Genomic DNA, 13,863 nt, shown 5'->3' on the forward strand with positions numbered 1-13,863 from the left:
CCGCAGAGCCATTATGGTTGACCAACAATGGCCAATGCCATACCACTCCATTGTTCTGTTTTGTCATTCAGCAGCCAATGGACACCACAATCAAGGTTTACATCTCCTTTCAGAACCTCTGCATTCTAATTTTACAAATCCAGTTCCGATCTTTGTGACTAAATGCGAGTTCTGCGAGACAGACCATGACATCACTCACACCGCAGCTGCACCAGCCGCACTGGGCGTAATAACTGACTCGTTTCTGGTCCAGCACTGTTTTATTACCTGCACTCAGCACCAAAACCAACTATGGACTCCGAGAATGAGTTTTTCACAACCTCATTTTGGTAAAGTCAGATACTGCTACCTCCTGGTTCAAGTGAAGTCACACCCATGTCAGTTGTGTCATGAATGACAACACATCCATATTAACTCCATGAGACATTGACTGTGCTGCTGGGTAACAAATGGACCATGCCTTCCTTCTTTATGGTGCCAGGACCTCATGCACATTCTTACATACATTTCCCATCGCCTCAGACATCCGACGTTGGAAAAGCCATACCTACTCCCATCAGCCCCAGAACTTCACTCTCACCCACAGCCATTCTTCAAACGGCCACCCAAGTTCTAGGCAAATCACCATGTGTCACTGATGCTACCCGCACCACAACATGACTCACCTCATCACTTGCTGTTGTGTCTAGACAAGACAGCCTAGACACAATGAGAGGAAGCCGAAAGGCACGCGCTAAGTTAAAGTAGGATGGCGTGAGGTCTGAAACAGGATACATAATGAATGCTATAAAGAAAAGTACGTAGCTTCTGGAATACTTAACTTTAATCCATCCTTTTGGTACATCTGGAGATTGTGGCGATACAAGTGAGACTCTTTAGATACATGCAATGTTACTAATGGCGCCTTGCTAGGTCGTAGCCATTGACTCAGCTGAAGGCTATTCTAACTATCTGCTCTGCAAATGAGCGAGGCTTCGTCCGTGTAGTCACTAGCAAAGTCGTCCGTACAACTGGGGCGAGTGCTAGTCAGTCTCTCGAGACCTGCCTTGTGGTGGCGCTTGGTCTGCGATCCCTGACAGTGGCGACACGCGGGTCCGACATGTACTAATGGACCGCAGCCGATTTAAAGCTACCACCTAACAAGTGTGGTGTCTGGCGGTGACACCACACTTGCCACCCTATATCAAGCTGCATTTCCTGTACGTCTCATGCACCGATGCTCCCGCACCTCCCACACCTCCTGGCTATGCCACACCTGCCTCACAATGGTGCCCTACAATTAAATCACTGATGGCCATCACATTGGCCACTACCATCTGAAACTACCATTGTTCCATGCGGATTCTCCTGCAATGTGGTTTGCCTTCAGCCATGCCGTCTTTGTTCTGTCACCGCCTGCTACTTGACACAACGCTTCTGCCTGACCGTGCACTAAGGACACTTTGGTTCCTGAAACTGCCAGAGAACATCCAGACAGTGATGCTAGGGCTTGAGGAGGCACCATTGGAGTTTAAACTTTGACTCATTGAAAGAATGCAGGCACTGTCACAAAACCACATTCTAATTAACACTCAACAGCACTACACTGCACTCAATGCTCAGTACGCCTGCACTGAAACTGGTTTTGCACAAGCTGGGCCGAGCTGGCCTGACATTCAGTCCAGCTGCAGACTGCCCAACGATGACCGGACTGACCAGAACTGGGTTGTAGCCCCTGCCTCGAGCACCTTCCATGGTTCCGGTGGACAACAGTTGCCTACTGTGACAGACAATGTTGTTGCCTCCTCCCCCCCCCCCCCCAGCTGGTCACTGACTCAATCAAGTGCACCAATCAAGTGCATCATCTGCTTCCATGCCCAACACATAACAATGCTACTGCTGGTTTCACACGAGATTTGGGCGGGTCGCACAGTGCTGCAGACAACCTTGTGCCTACCCAAACTAGAACAGTGGCCTGACTTAGGTGCACCAGGCCGCTCTTCATTAACAAGACACCTCTGTACACCACAACAAAATAGTAGTGACACAATGTTTCAATGGGCAGACTATACGTCCATGACAGGTGCCTGCACATGTATTTTCTCATTGATACCAGGGTCAATATGAGCACTCTACCACCTGCTCTCACACTTTCTGCACTGTCGCTGTTGCTGCTGCAACTGCACATGTCCAATGACACTGTAATCACAGTTGCTGGAACTGCACACATCATGCCTGATCTCTGCACAGGTATGTAAATACCTTGAACATCCCTAGTAGCAGAGACAGTTCAACCAGTCCTGAGCCAGTTTCCTCCAGCACTACCAACTACTGTCAGATTTAAATCATGCCCTCCTATTACGACGGGATGGCCAGCAGCTGATCCGTGATGTTGTCAGAGATACACTACCTGCTGGGACTGTAATGCCTTTGGTCACACTGCCACTGCTCGACATACCACATTATATGAAGCTACAAACCAGCTACACTTAAAGGCAGCCGAGTACTCATATTACATCATGACAACAAGATCACATGCATGAACAACGAACAATTATAGAGACAAATCGTGGATGCCACTGCATCACTATATGCAGCTCAACAGCATCTTGATGACCTTCATCACCTCAAACACCAATCACTATCGCGGTGCCACTTCTCAGGTTAGTGAATGATCACAACCCCCATGTGAGAACACTCCTGAGACCTTGTTGTGTGACGTCAACAGCAACAGTGAATCATTTCATACCCCACATCCTGGAGTTGCTGCACACTCCCCCATTAGACTGCATACAATCTGTACCATGTCGGACGGCACTGTCCACCATATTGCAAAAACACCAGGTGCCCCTGTCCATCACCAGTTCCACTGTCTACCTCCCCTCAAACTTAAAACAGTTAAAGCTGCAGTGGACGAATTTTTACGAGCTGTCATAGTCAGGCTATCAGACAGTGCTTAGGCTTCCCCAATTAAACTAGTTCCTGAAAAGAATGGTACTTGACACATATGTGGTGATTACCACTACCTCAACACCTGTACAAGCACTGACAGCTATCCCATTCGAAACTTGCATGATTTTTCACACATCTAGGCCGGGGCAAAATTTTTTAACATTGTTGATTGCAAAACACCTTACTTGTAAATTATAATAGCAGCTGCAGACATACCAAAAACTGAAATAATCATGCCATTTGGTCTCTTTGAGTTCCTCTACATGCTGTATGGACTAAAAAATTTGGCACAGACATAGCAAACATTTAATGATAGTGCAGAGTTCAATTGCTTTTGTGTTGCACCTATCTAGATGACATCGTAATCTGTTTGCAAAACAAGGAAGGCCATCATGACCACCTGTATATCATTGTTGATAAGCTTGCCTCTCACACCGTCATTATAAACGATGACAAGTACCAACTTCTGCAACCCCATATGACCTCTGTTGGACGCCATGTCGACGTGCCTGGGATGCGTCCTATTCATGAGAAAACTCACTAGATATGCTTCCTCCCATCTCCCAACAACTACCAAGAGCAGCGTACGTTTTTGGGGGTCATAAATTTCTACAGGAACTAATTGCCACACGAGACTGGAACTTCGCTACCAGTCACCCAAGCTCTCCTTAGCAAGAATGCATCTGGTAAATGACACCTCGATTGGACACCGCAAATGTGGCCTTTGACAAAATAAAAGTTTGTATGCCACAACCCTCAGCCAATGCACATCTAGTTATCATGTCTGATGCTAGCAATCATCCAACTGCAGTTCCTTTACAGCACGAGATCAGTGTCGTCACTCAGCTGGTCAGTTTTTCTTATGCAAACTTACCAAAGTCCAGAAAAAATGGTCCACATTTGACTACAAACTACAAGCCATATATGAAGCAGTTCATCACTTTCAAGATGATGATGATGATGATGATGAGGGTAGACACCTTACCATATAAATACACCATCACCCATTGGCAGATGCATTCCACAACACATTAGTGGATTATGCATCCAGGAGATTCAGCCACCTCAACTTTGTAGCACAGTTAAGTACCAACATGTGATACAGTAAAAGAGCTGATAATATTGTGGTGGACTCCTTTTCCTGTAGTGCCACTGCATCCACTCAGTTGGACTTTGTTAGGATCACTGATGTACAAGCGACAGATGCCGAGCTCCACAGCTTGTTTAACAAACCAGACACTGGACTCTAATTTCAACAAGCACGCTACCCGTCATGACCAAACAAGTTTGGTGTGATGTTTTGAATGGATGAGTCTGACCAGTCACCCCAGAGTCACACTGCAGGTCAGTTTTTGACCTTCTCCACAAACTTGCACATCTGGCAGTATATTCTACCATACACCTCATCACAGAACAGTTTGTCTGGCCTAACATTAAAAAGGATTGTGCCACATGGGCCAGAACCTGCATTCTGTGCCAGCAGGTAAAAACTGCCTGTCATAAGCAGCCCCCCCCCCCCTCCCTACCTTTGTCAAAATCCCGATTCCAATGGGTTGCTTCCAGCACATCCACACTGACATTGTAGGGCCTTTCCCCAAATCATATGGTTACTGTTACAGTCTGTTAATGATAGATCACATGAAACAGCGGCTGGAGAAAACACCCATTACCGACATATCAGCAGAGACACTAGCAAAAACGTTCATCAACAGTCGTATTGCCAGATTCAGCTGCCCGGCCTCCTCATTGTTGTACCAGGGTCTGCAGTTCAAGTCCCAACTATTCAATGACTTACGCTACCTAAGCAGATGCCGCCAGTTCCACACAACTGCTTACCACCCCTAATCCAATGCCCTTGTGGAACAGTGGCATCAGTTGATGACAGCTGCTGTCATGTGCCACTCAGAATCATGGATGGAAGCCCTCCTATGGGTTCTCCTGGGCATTCAAACGGCACATAAAGATGATTTTGACACATTGCTCACCAAAATGGCGAGCCCTTCACTCTACCCGCTAAATTCGTAGTGCATGAAACGGTCCCCACAGACCAGGACTAGCCAGACTTAGTCACATGCATGCACACACATATACAAAACATCCATGTGCCACCCCCTCCCACCACATGACACAATGAATCTTTATTCATAAAGGTCTGGCCACATACTCTCATGTGATGCTATGCACACACGCCGTGAAACCCACCCTACAACCACCGTTTAAGGACCATATCAAATGTTGAAACATGATACAAACACTTATATCGAAACGGCTGGGAAACAAAAAAAAATGTTGGTGAACTAGCTTAAATCAGCGTGGGCTCTCACAACAGACACTCCTCACCCCACTGTCTCCTATGCACCTGTTAATCAATTTCCGAGAGTGTGTAAATCTCCACCATTTTCTGCCTGATGACATATCCATCATGTTATGCAATACTGGCTTGTGATTACTGCAGCCTACATGGACAGGTGGTCGGATGGAAGCTCTGTCACACATTTTCATGCACACCACTGCTGTCCAACCAGTACTTGACATGGCAGGACTCCCATTTTTCAGCAGATGGCACACTAACTGTCACCATCACTGCACCAGCTTACCTCACCACACTCTGCGACTCCTCCTGTAGATGCAACAATGCAAAGCAACGCCACCAACACATCTCCCTCTTCAAATACCAACCAGCAACAGTTCAAGACACCATGAAAACTACATCTTTATCCACTAATGCTGCCAGCAGCAACCTATTAGTTGCACCGCAAATGTTGCACTTTGAGCAACAAACAGGCATTTGATTGGCTTTTCTCATACAGATCAGTAAACTGTTTTACACCGTGTGCATGGCTCTGGCATTTAATTAGTTTTTCATCAAAGACTGTTGCAAGTCACTGAGCAAGCACTGTTTCTCACTGTAATGTAACCCCTGTTCTCTTTCTCATCTGTGTGCATCATCCAGTATCAGTTTTGAATTCTTGCCCAACCTTCTATTCAAAAAATCCTCTTTACTTCAAACACATTCAGTCTGGTAACTCCTTGAATAATGCTGACACTTCCATTCCATTTATCAGGTACATACTGCACAACTTCTAGCTTCACTTCATAAAACCTTCCCTGCTCATGCTGCCTGAGACATTTACAAACAGACCTACCATTCTTTATAGTGTTCTTTATCTGATACCACCAAGAAGAAAGATGAGATAAATCCATCTGCTCTGATACCAGTCTTAATATGAAAAGCTTTTCTTCTTCTTGATTTTACTTATTGGAACCATATATCTCATATACAGGAAATTTTTAAATTCTTTTCAAACTGTAAATTTATGTCTTATTATTCTGAGAGTAGTTTACATGTTACATGCAACACACAAGCATTTTCTTTAAGGAAATATCTAAATTTGAAGTCTCATGAACTCCACATGACTGAAAAATCTGTGCCCACTAATTACAGCTTGTTTTAGAATTGCCCTATCTGATCTGACAGCTCTGTTTCTATACCATGTAAAGAACATCATATTTTTTTCTAAATTTTACTATTCAGGAAAAGTTTCTGTACGCAAAAATGTTGGTGCACAATTATTCAAATTTCAGAATGCAGGCCTTTAAAAAATCTAGTATTTCTGCCCTGTAGCACTAATTTTTCTATGAGGGTGTGCTGAAAAGTAATGTCTCCAAATCTTTTATGTGAAAACTCTTAAAGCTTTTTAAAACAAAACACTTTATTAACATTCTACATCTTTATTCTTCATGCCTGCATATTTATTTCTCAACATAGTCATCTTGGCGATGAACACATTTCCCCCAACAAGAGACTAGTTTGTTTATACCGCCACTGTAGAATGTTCAGCTTTCCTGATGGAGCCACAATCTCACTTCTGATTGCAATGCTTCATCACTGTCAAAGGTGTTCATTAATGTTTTTTGAAAACATGAAGATCAGAGGAGGCCAATCAGGAGTCTATGGAGGATGACAGACGACAGTGAACCGAAGACTTCTGACTGTTGTAGATGTTGCAATATTTGTATGTGGTCTGATATTGTCATGCTGAAGGAGAGGGTGCTCCATGTGTGAATGAACTCTTCTGTGGTTAGAAAATCAATTACAGCATGCTGTTTCTCATGCACTGATATAGTTACATTACACAATGCCACATTACACACTATAATTCAGAGCCTCTAGCAGCAGAGGGTTGCAACTTGCAAAGTTGACTTAGTACTATGCATGACATATAATATCTCAGCTGATGTTGAGAACATGATCAAAAATTCAGAGGCATTATTCTTCATCACAGTCTTATATATTCAAAATGTACATTTTTATTTCAGCAAGTTTTTAGATAGAGAAATATTTCATATGGGACTTTGGAAGTAAAATAAAGCACGGGAGATTTGTCTTTGTACAAGGCTGGGAGGATAATTATGTTCTGTGAAGGCTTAAATGAGACCCTTGGTATATTTCGAGAGGAACCGCTCATCACTGTAGATGCAACAGCCATGGGTGGCTGGGCAGAACGGAAGAGATTTCTTGGTTTGGAATGGGTGGCAGCTGTAGAAGTGTAGGTATTTCTGATGGTTAGTAGGTTTGATATGGATGGAGGTACTGATGTAATCGACATCTAATAAGGTGGCTTGTGGGTTGAGTAGCACCAGGTGAAACAAAAGGGGGAGAAGTTGTTGAGGTTCTGTAGGAATGTGGACAGGATGTCCTCACCCTTGATCCAGATCACAGATCACAAAGATGTCTTCAATGAATGTGAACTAGGTGCTTACGATTCTGGGTGTTTAGGCAGGTTTCCTCTAGATGGCCCACAAATATGTTGGCATAGGATGGTGCCATATGGGTGCCCATACCCACACCCTGGATTTGTTTGTAGGTAATGCCTTCAAAGGACAAGTAATTGTGGGTGAGGATACACTTGGTCAAGGTGACTAGGAAGGAGGCAGCAGCAGCCAACCAAGGCACAAGCAGCAACAGAGAAGTAATTGATTTTACGAGTTTCTAACCAGGCGCGAATTGTATAATTTCATCTGTGTGCTTTGGTAGTATAGTTTCTTTGATTTCTGCATGTTTATTTAATATTAATAGACAGAGTTCTCACATTTGCATTTGGGTCAGTAATTAAACTGATTTTGTGACATATTACAAGTTTCTAATCAGGAGCAAATTATTTAATCTGTCCTGAGTGCTTTGGTAGATTAGTTTTTGAGTCTCTGTGTGTTAATCTAACTTATTAGACTAAGTTCTTATATTTTCATCACTATCTACAGCAGACTTCCATAGGGCATGTCAATAGTATTTTGCCTGTCTGTGTTGTGTAGTTTTCTGTGGTCTTTAGTATGGATAGGGCTGTGATTGCTGTTTGCAGATGCAAGCCAAGGTAGTGACACTTTGCTCTCAGCTCCAGGGTGTGATAGCTTCAGTTACACATCTTGAAGCTGCAGTGTATGGGCATCACTGTTGTGGGCCTGCTGTGGGCATCCAACAGACATCCAGCAATTGGTCCGCACCAGGGGCCAGCCCAGTTACTGCTTGCACTGAGGTTGATCTCTCAACCATGGTCGAGTGGTAGGTCACCTCATGGTGTGGCAGGTGGTGAAAGACTTCTAGAATACTAATTTTCTTTTTTATATTGATGGGAAACTTTCTGTGTACTTTTATATCTGACTCAGTAATTCCCCTGCATACCTTCATGAGAGCTGCAGAGCCTTCATGGAAATTTTTCACCTGTCTTGTGTGATGGTTGCAAATGTCATAATTTTTCTGAAATAAATCCCAGTTGTTGGCTACAAATGGCATCAACAAGTATATATATATTGACATGTAATAGTAGGCCTACATATCGTGAGAAACTTGAAAGGATGTCTACAGGATGTTCTGTTAGAGACCCTGTGATTAATTTAAACTTCTGCAGCATTTTTCCAGAAGATTATACCATAGTAAAATACAGAACAGAAACAAGCAAGATATGAGAACAGCATTACTTCTCTGTCAACAGAGTGAGAAATGGCTCTTGGTGCAAAGCACACTAAGATAAGTTTCTTGAAAAGCCAATCACTTTGCTGTTTCCATCTTAACTGACTCTCTACCTGAATGTTGAGGAATTTTGTATGTGAAGTTTCACAAATTTTCTGATTGTTAATATCCACCTCAGGCACTTGAAGTTTTTATTCATTATCTGAAACTGTATCATATTTTTTGAAAAATTTAGGGCTAGGCTATTTGCTGTGAACCATTTGTGTACATGAGTAGTGACTAGACTAAAAACAGGTAATAAATATGGTGTGGAACATGTGACATTCAAGATCATTTCATGACTCTTGTATGACCAAGGTACTTTAAGTTCAAAATGGTTCACCTGATAGGACTAGTGGATGGCAAGTGGAACACACACAGAGGAGTGGATTGTGCGGGTACACCAGGGAGCACTCCATACAATCATAAGATGTCAAATGAAGAAAGCACACATTTTTATAGATTTTAGAAATGAATCAATATGTTTACCTTGAATGTTTTCTAAAAATTACTATTGCTACTAGGAAAAAATCCTTAGTGGAAACTTAAAATGTCTGGTATAAGTTTCTCAGTACAACATTCACTTTTTTTTCTTTTTGATTAATGAAAGCTTTTGAGAATGTGGGGTACTTGTAACTATCACATAAATAAATAGGTAATGAGGGGAAGAAATAAAGGTAGACTGATACAGACACTCGGATTCGTAGCCATGCATCATTCTACTTCAAAACATCTTTGTGTCAGCACTAATTTTGTATCATCTCTAGTGATGTCAGATGTGCATTAGTACAAGAATTTGTTCACTAAAAGAAGATGTCCATTGGCACCAAGGTGCTAGGCCAAGGGGGTTGGTGTGTCCCTCCACCCCTCTTGTACCGTATTTTTCTAAAAGCATTTATGGTTTTTCTGGTGTCCTGCCCATTTATCTCTTATAGGGTGCCTAAAGGATGCTGATTTCTCAGATAGCTTAACAACAATTCAAGCAAATAACATTAATGGTTTTTATTACAATAAATTAGATTGTCAATACTTAACTTTCGATTGCAAACAATTGGTGATTTGCAAACAATCAATGTCCTTCGCTATATACAATGTCCATACAAGTCATTTACATAAGTTCATATGGATCACTAATCACTGTCCTTCTAGTGCTTCTCTTCTAGTGCGTCATTTCTAGCCCAGGTCTGCTAGCACCTCTGCTAGTGTGAGTCTTCTACTGTCTGCACGAGGCTGGCAGGAGCAGCACTTATATTCTCTTTGGACGGAGGCCGCTCCTGTCGTGGTGCAGTCCTAGTCAGTAAACTATTGGCTGACATCATCTCACAGCCTTCTCCGGTCTTGTGTACTTCATATTCATGCCTTTGGTTGTCATTATGCCGGAACAGTTTTACATACTGGTACCAATATATTAATTTTCATATTTTTCCACTAACTTATGGAGAATGCACTATTGTGAGAATTGGCAAGAAATCTAAAAAAGATTAATAGCTTTGTTTAACAACGGGTTTTTGTCATTTGGTTCCTGAGGGCCTGCTTCAGTGGATGCTGCTGTCTAGCCAGGAAAATGTGCCCATTCGCAGCTGAGCATACTTGCTGCTGACAACAAGTCCAACACTGTTTGTCAGTGCACAGCTGGAACCGTATTTCGCAAAGATAGGTTGAAACATCAGAAAAATGCAGCAGCCCCCCCCCCCCCCTCCCTCCCTTTACATTTGCACACAGCCATAGAATGTAGACCTGTGTTCACAATCTTCAAGCTAGGTGAGATACAAATAACTGGGAATGCATACTTTGATTTTATATTGTATTAATTATGAAGTTGTCACAGATTTTAAAATAACTGCACGGTAGAAGTACTCCTCAAATTCTTAGACAAATATGTTTCAGACAATGCTATCTAATTGCAATTTCTTGCAGTAGAGTACTTAGCACTGATGTAAATAAATCATACAAAACGTTTCAATACAGTAATTATGATACAATGTTACTATTCTTAAAATCTTAGGCCTCTGTGACTCGAAAAACATAAAGACGTCTCCAAGTTATATTTTCAGGATGGCAGGGGGAGGGGGAGGTGGGGGGGGGGGGGGGTAGAGGCAGTAAAAAACTCCTCTAAAACTAACACAGCCTCTTTATTCTTAAGTAAACTGTCCAAACAAATCACAATACCTACTAAGTCAGTTGGTGACGGAAGCTTTAGTGTCACAGAGATAGGACCATATTTATTTTTGCTCTACATTTTCAATACAGCATGTGGGATGTAATGCTCCTTAAAGAATTTCACTATTGTCTTTGGTAGATGGAAGCATTCGTACAGCATTCTCAGTGACAGTATGTCGTTTATTAGTAGATTAAATATATGCACTGCACAGTGTATGCAAGAATATGAGTATGTTGCTCCTCTACTACTTCCCATGCAGTCCACATATTTCGCTCATTGTCTGCATTGTCCGTGACCACTGCAATAAACCTCGTTACACCTATTTAAGTAAAAATTTCAGCTAGTAGCAAAGCAATATGCCGTGCAGTTTTCCTTTCCTCGCCACGTTACATACTACTATAGAATACTGGCTGAGGTATTTTCCATGGTAGGGTTCACATATTATTCCTTGATACATGAGTGCATCCATATGATATCTATGGATTTATTGCATGGGGTTCAGACAGTCATGTCATGCAAAGTTCTATTGAACACATTTTCTGAAAACTGTGTCGAGCAGCTAGCTCGGCAGGCCACACACAATGGAAATATTTCAGACCTTGTAACTACAAATAGGCTGAATCTTATCAACTATGTCAGTATAGAAACAGGGATTAGGATCATGATGTAATTATAGAAACTACGGTTACAAAAGTTAATAAATCAGTCAAGAAGGCTAGGAGAGTAGATAAGCAGTTGTTAGCATCTCACTTAGGGAGTGAACTGATGTCACTTAGTTCCAGCAAGATAGGATTATAGGCAAAGTTCAAGTCGATTGGAAATTGTGGTCTGGAGAGTTATGTGCCTAGTAAGTGGATTAAGGATGGAAAAGACCCACTATGATTTAATAACAAAATTCGTAAGGTGCTGAGGAAGCAGAGGCTGTTGCACTCTCAGTTCAAAAGAGAATGCACAAATGACAACAAGCAAAGATTAGTACAGATTCATGTGTCTGTGAAAAGATCTCTGTGCAAGGCATACAACAACTACCACTGTCATACCTTAGCAGAAGGTCTGGCAGAGAACCTGAGAAAATTCTAGTCCTATGTAAAATCGCTAAGTGGATCTAAGGCTCACATTCAATCCCTTGTTGACATATCTGGTGTGGAAATTGAAGATTGGACCTGCAACCTTACAGACCAATATCCCTAACTTTGGTATGCTGCAGGACCCTATGAACACATTCCATGTTCGAATATAATGAATTTTCTTGAGACTGAGAAGCTTATGTCCACAATTAGGCCTGGTTTTAGAAAGCAACACTTGTTAAAAACTCAGATTGCCCTTTTGGCACATGATATACTGTGAACTATGGATGAAAGGCAACAGGCAGATTCCATATTTCTAGATTTCCAGATAGCATTTGACACAGTGCCCCATTGTAAGCTGTTAACAAAGGTATGAGCATATGGAATAAGTTCACAGATACATGAGGGGCTCAAAGACATCCGTGTTCAAACAATAGGCACATGTTCTGGGGATGTTTCAAGAGCTCAAATAGGAATCCTTGGAGGCAAGGCAATATTCTTCTCGAGGAACACTAATGAGAAAATTTACAGAACCAGCATTTGAAGCTGACTGCCAAATGATTCTGCTGCCACCAACATAAATTGCACATAAGGATGACAAAGATAAGATACATGAGATTAGGGCTCACACAGAGGCATACAGATAGTGGTTTTTCCCTCATTCTATTTGCGAGTGGAACAGATAAGGAAATGACTAATAGTGATACAGTGTACCCTTCACCATGCACTGTAAGGTGGCTTGCAAATATGTAAATATATGTACATGTAGATGAAATCAATGCAAGAGCACTTGAACAGTCCAACTTCTTTGTGAAAAATGTATTCAAAAGAAGATATTTGGCAGAAATCAAAGATGTCCTAAGCAGATGGTGACTAGGTGACACATACTCCATATTTTCTGAAAGGCTTCCCGCCAATATCTTGAATACAGCATAGATAATGGAGCAGCTGATGCACACGAGGTTCTACACAAAATGTCTGGTAATTTCACAGCACTGGTCAAACCAGAGCAACTGATATTTTGCCGCTAGATTTCTCAAGGTACTTGTCTCAGCTACTCCAGCTGTACAAATTGTATGATCTACAGGACCAATAATAAAGCTGCATCATCTTTGGCATATGCAGCTGTGAGTTGTAATGGTGCATGTCAGGATGTGTTTCAGTTCTTCTACGAATTGTGAAATGGATAATGTGAAGGAGACATGGACTTGCATCAAATTCAAGTTGAAGAAAACTGCAGCTGAAACCCACTGCGTGCTGACAGAGGCATTTGGTGGGAGTTCACTGAGTCAAGCACGAACATTTAACTAATTCAAGCACTTGAAGGAAGGTCAAGAATCTGTGGAATATGAGAAACACTCTGGTCGACTCTCAACATGAAGAACACTGGAAATAGTCATTAAAGTGTGTGATATGATTCACAAAGGCCAAAGGCAGACAATTCATGATGTTTGTAGCAGACTTGGGCTGTTGTATGGTACGTGTCAACAAATTCTAGCCAATGAAATGAACATGAGGTGGATTGCAGCAAAGCTTGCCCTCGCCTCTTCTCAGTATTGACCGATGAAATCTCAGGATTCAGATGTGCAAGGAGCTGCAACAAAGAGTTTGACAGTGTCCAAAATTCTTATCCATAGTTGAAACAGGTGGCAAATCTTGTGTCCATGGTTATGACCCTGAAATGAAGCAGCAATCAT

At 42.1% G+C, this 13,863-nt stretch overlaps 1 protein-coding gene across 1 annotated transcript in view; it reads right to left on the minus strand.

The window, feature by feature from the left end:
• Positions 1-13,863, minus strand: part of LOC126418489 (beta-ureidopropionase) — a 159,855-nt gene that overhangs the window by 51,855 nt on the left and 94,137 nt on the right. The gene's annotated exons all lie outside the window — the stretch shown is intronic.

The sequence above is a fragment of the Schistocerca serialis genome, chromosome 9, assembly GCF_023864345.2.
Source record: "Schistocerca serialis cubense isolate TAMUIC-IGC-003099 chromosome 9, iqSchSeri2.2, whole genome shotgun sequence".
NCBI lineage: Eukaryota > Metazoa > Arthropoda > Insecta > Orthoptera > Acrididae > Schistocerca > Schistocerca serialis.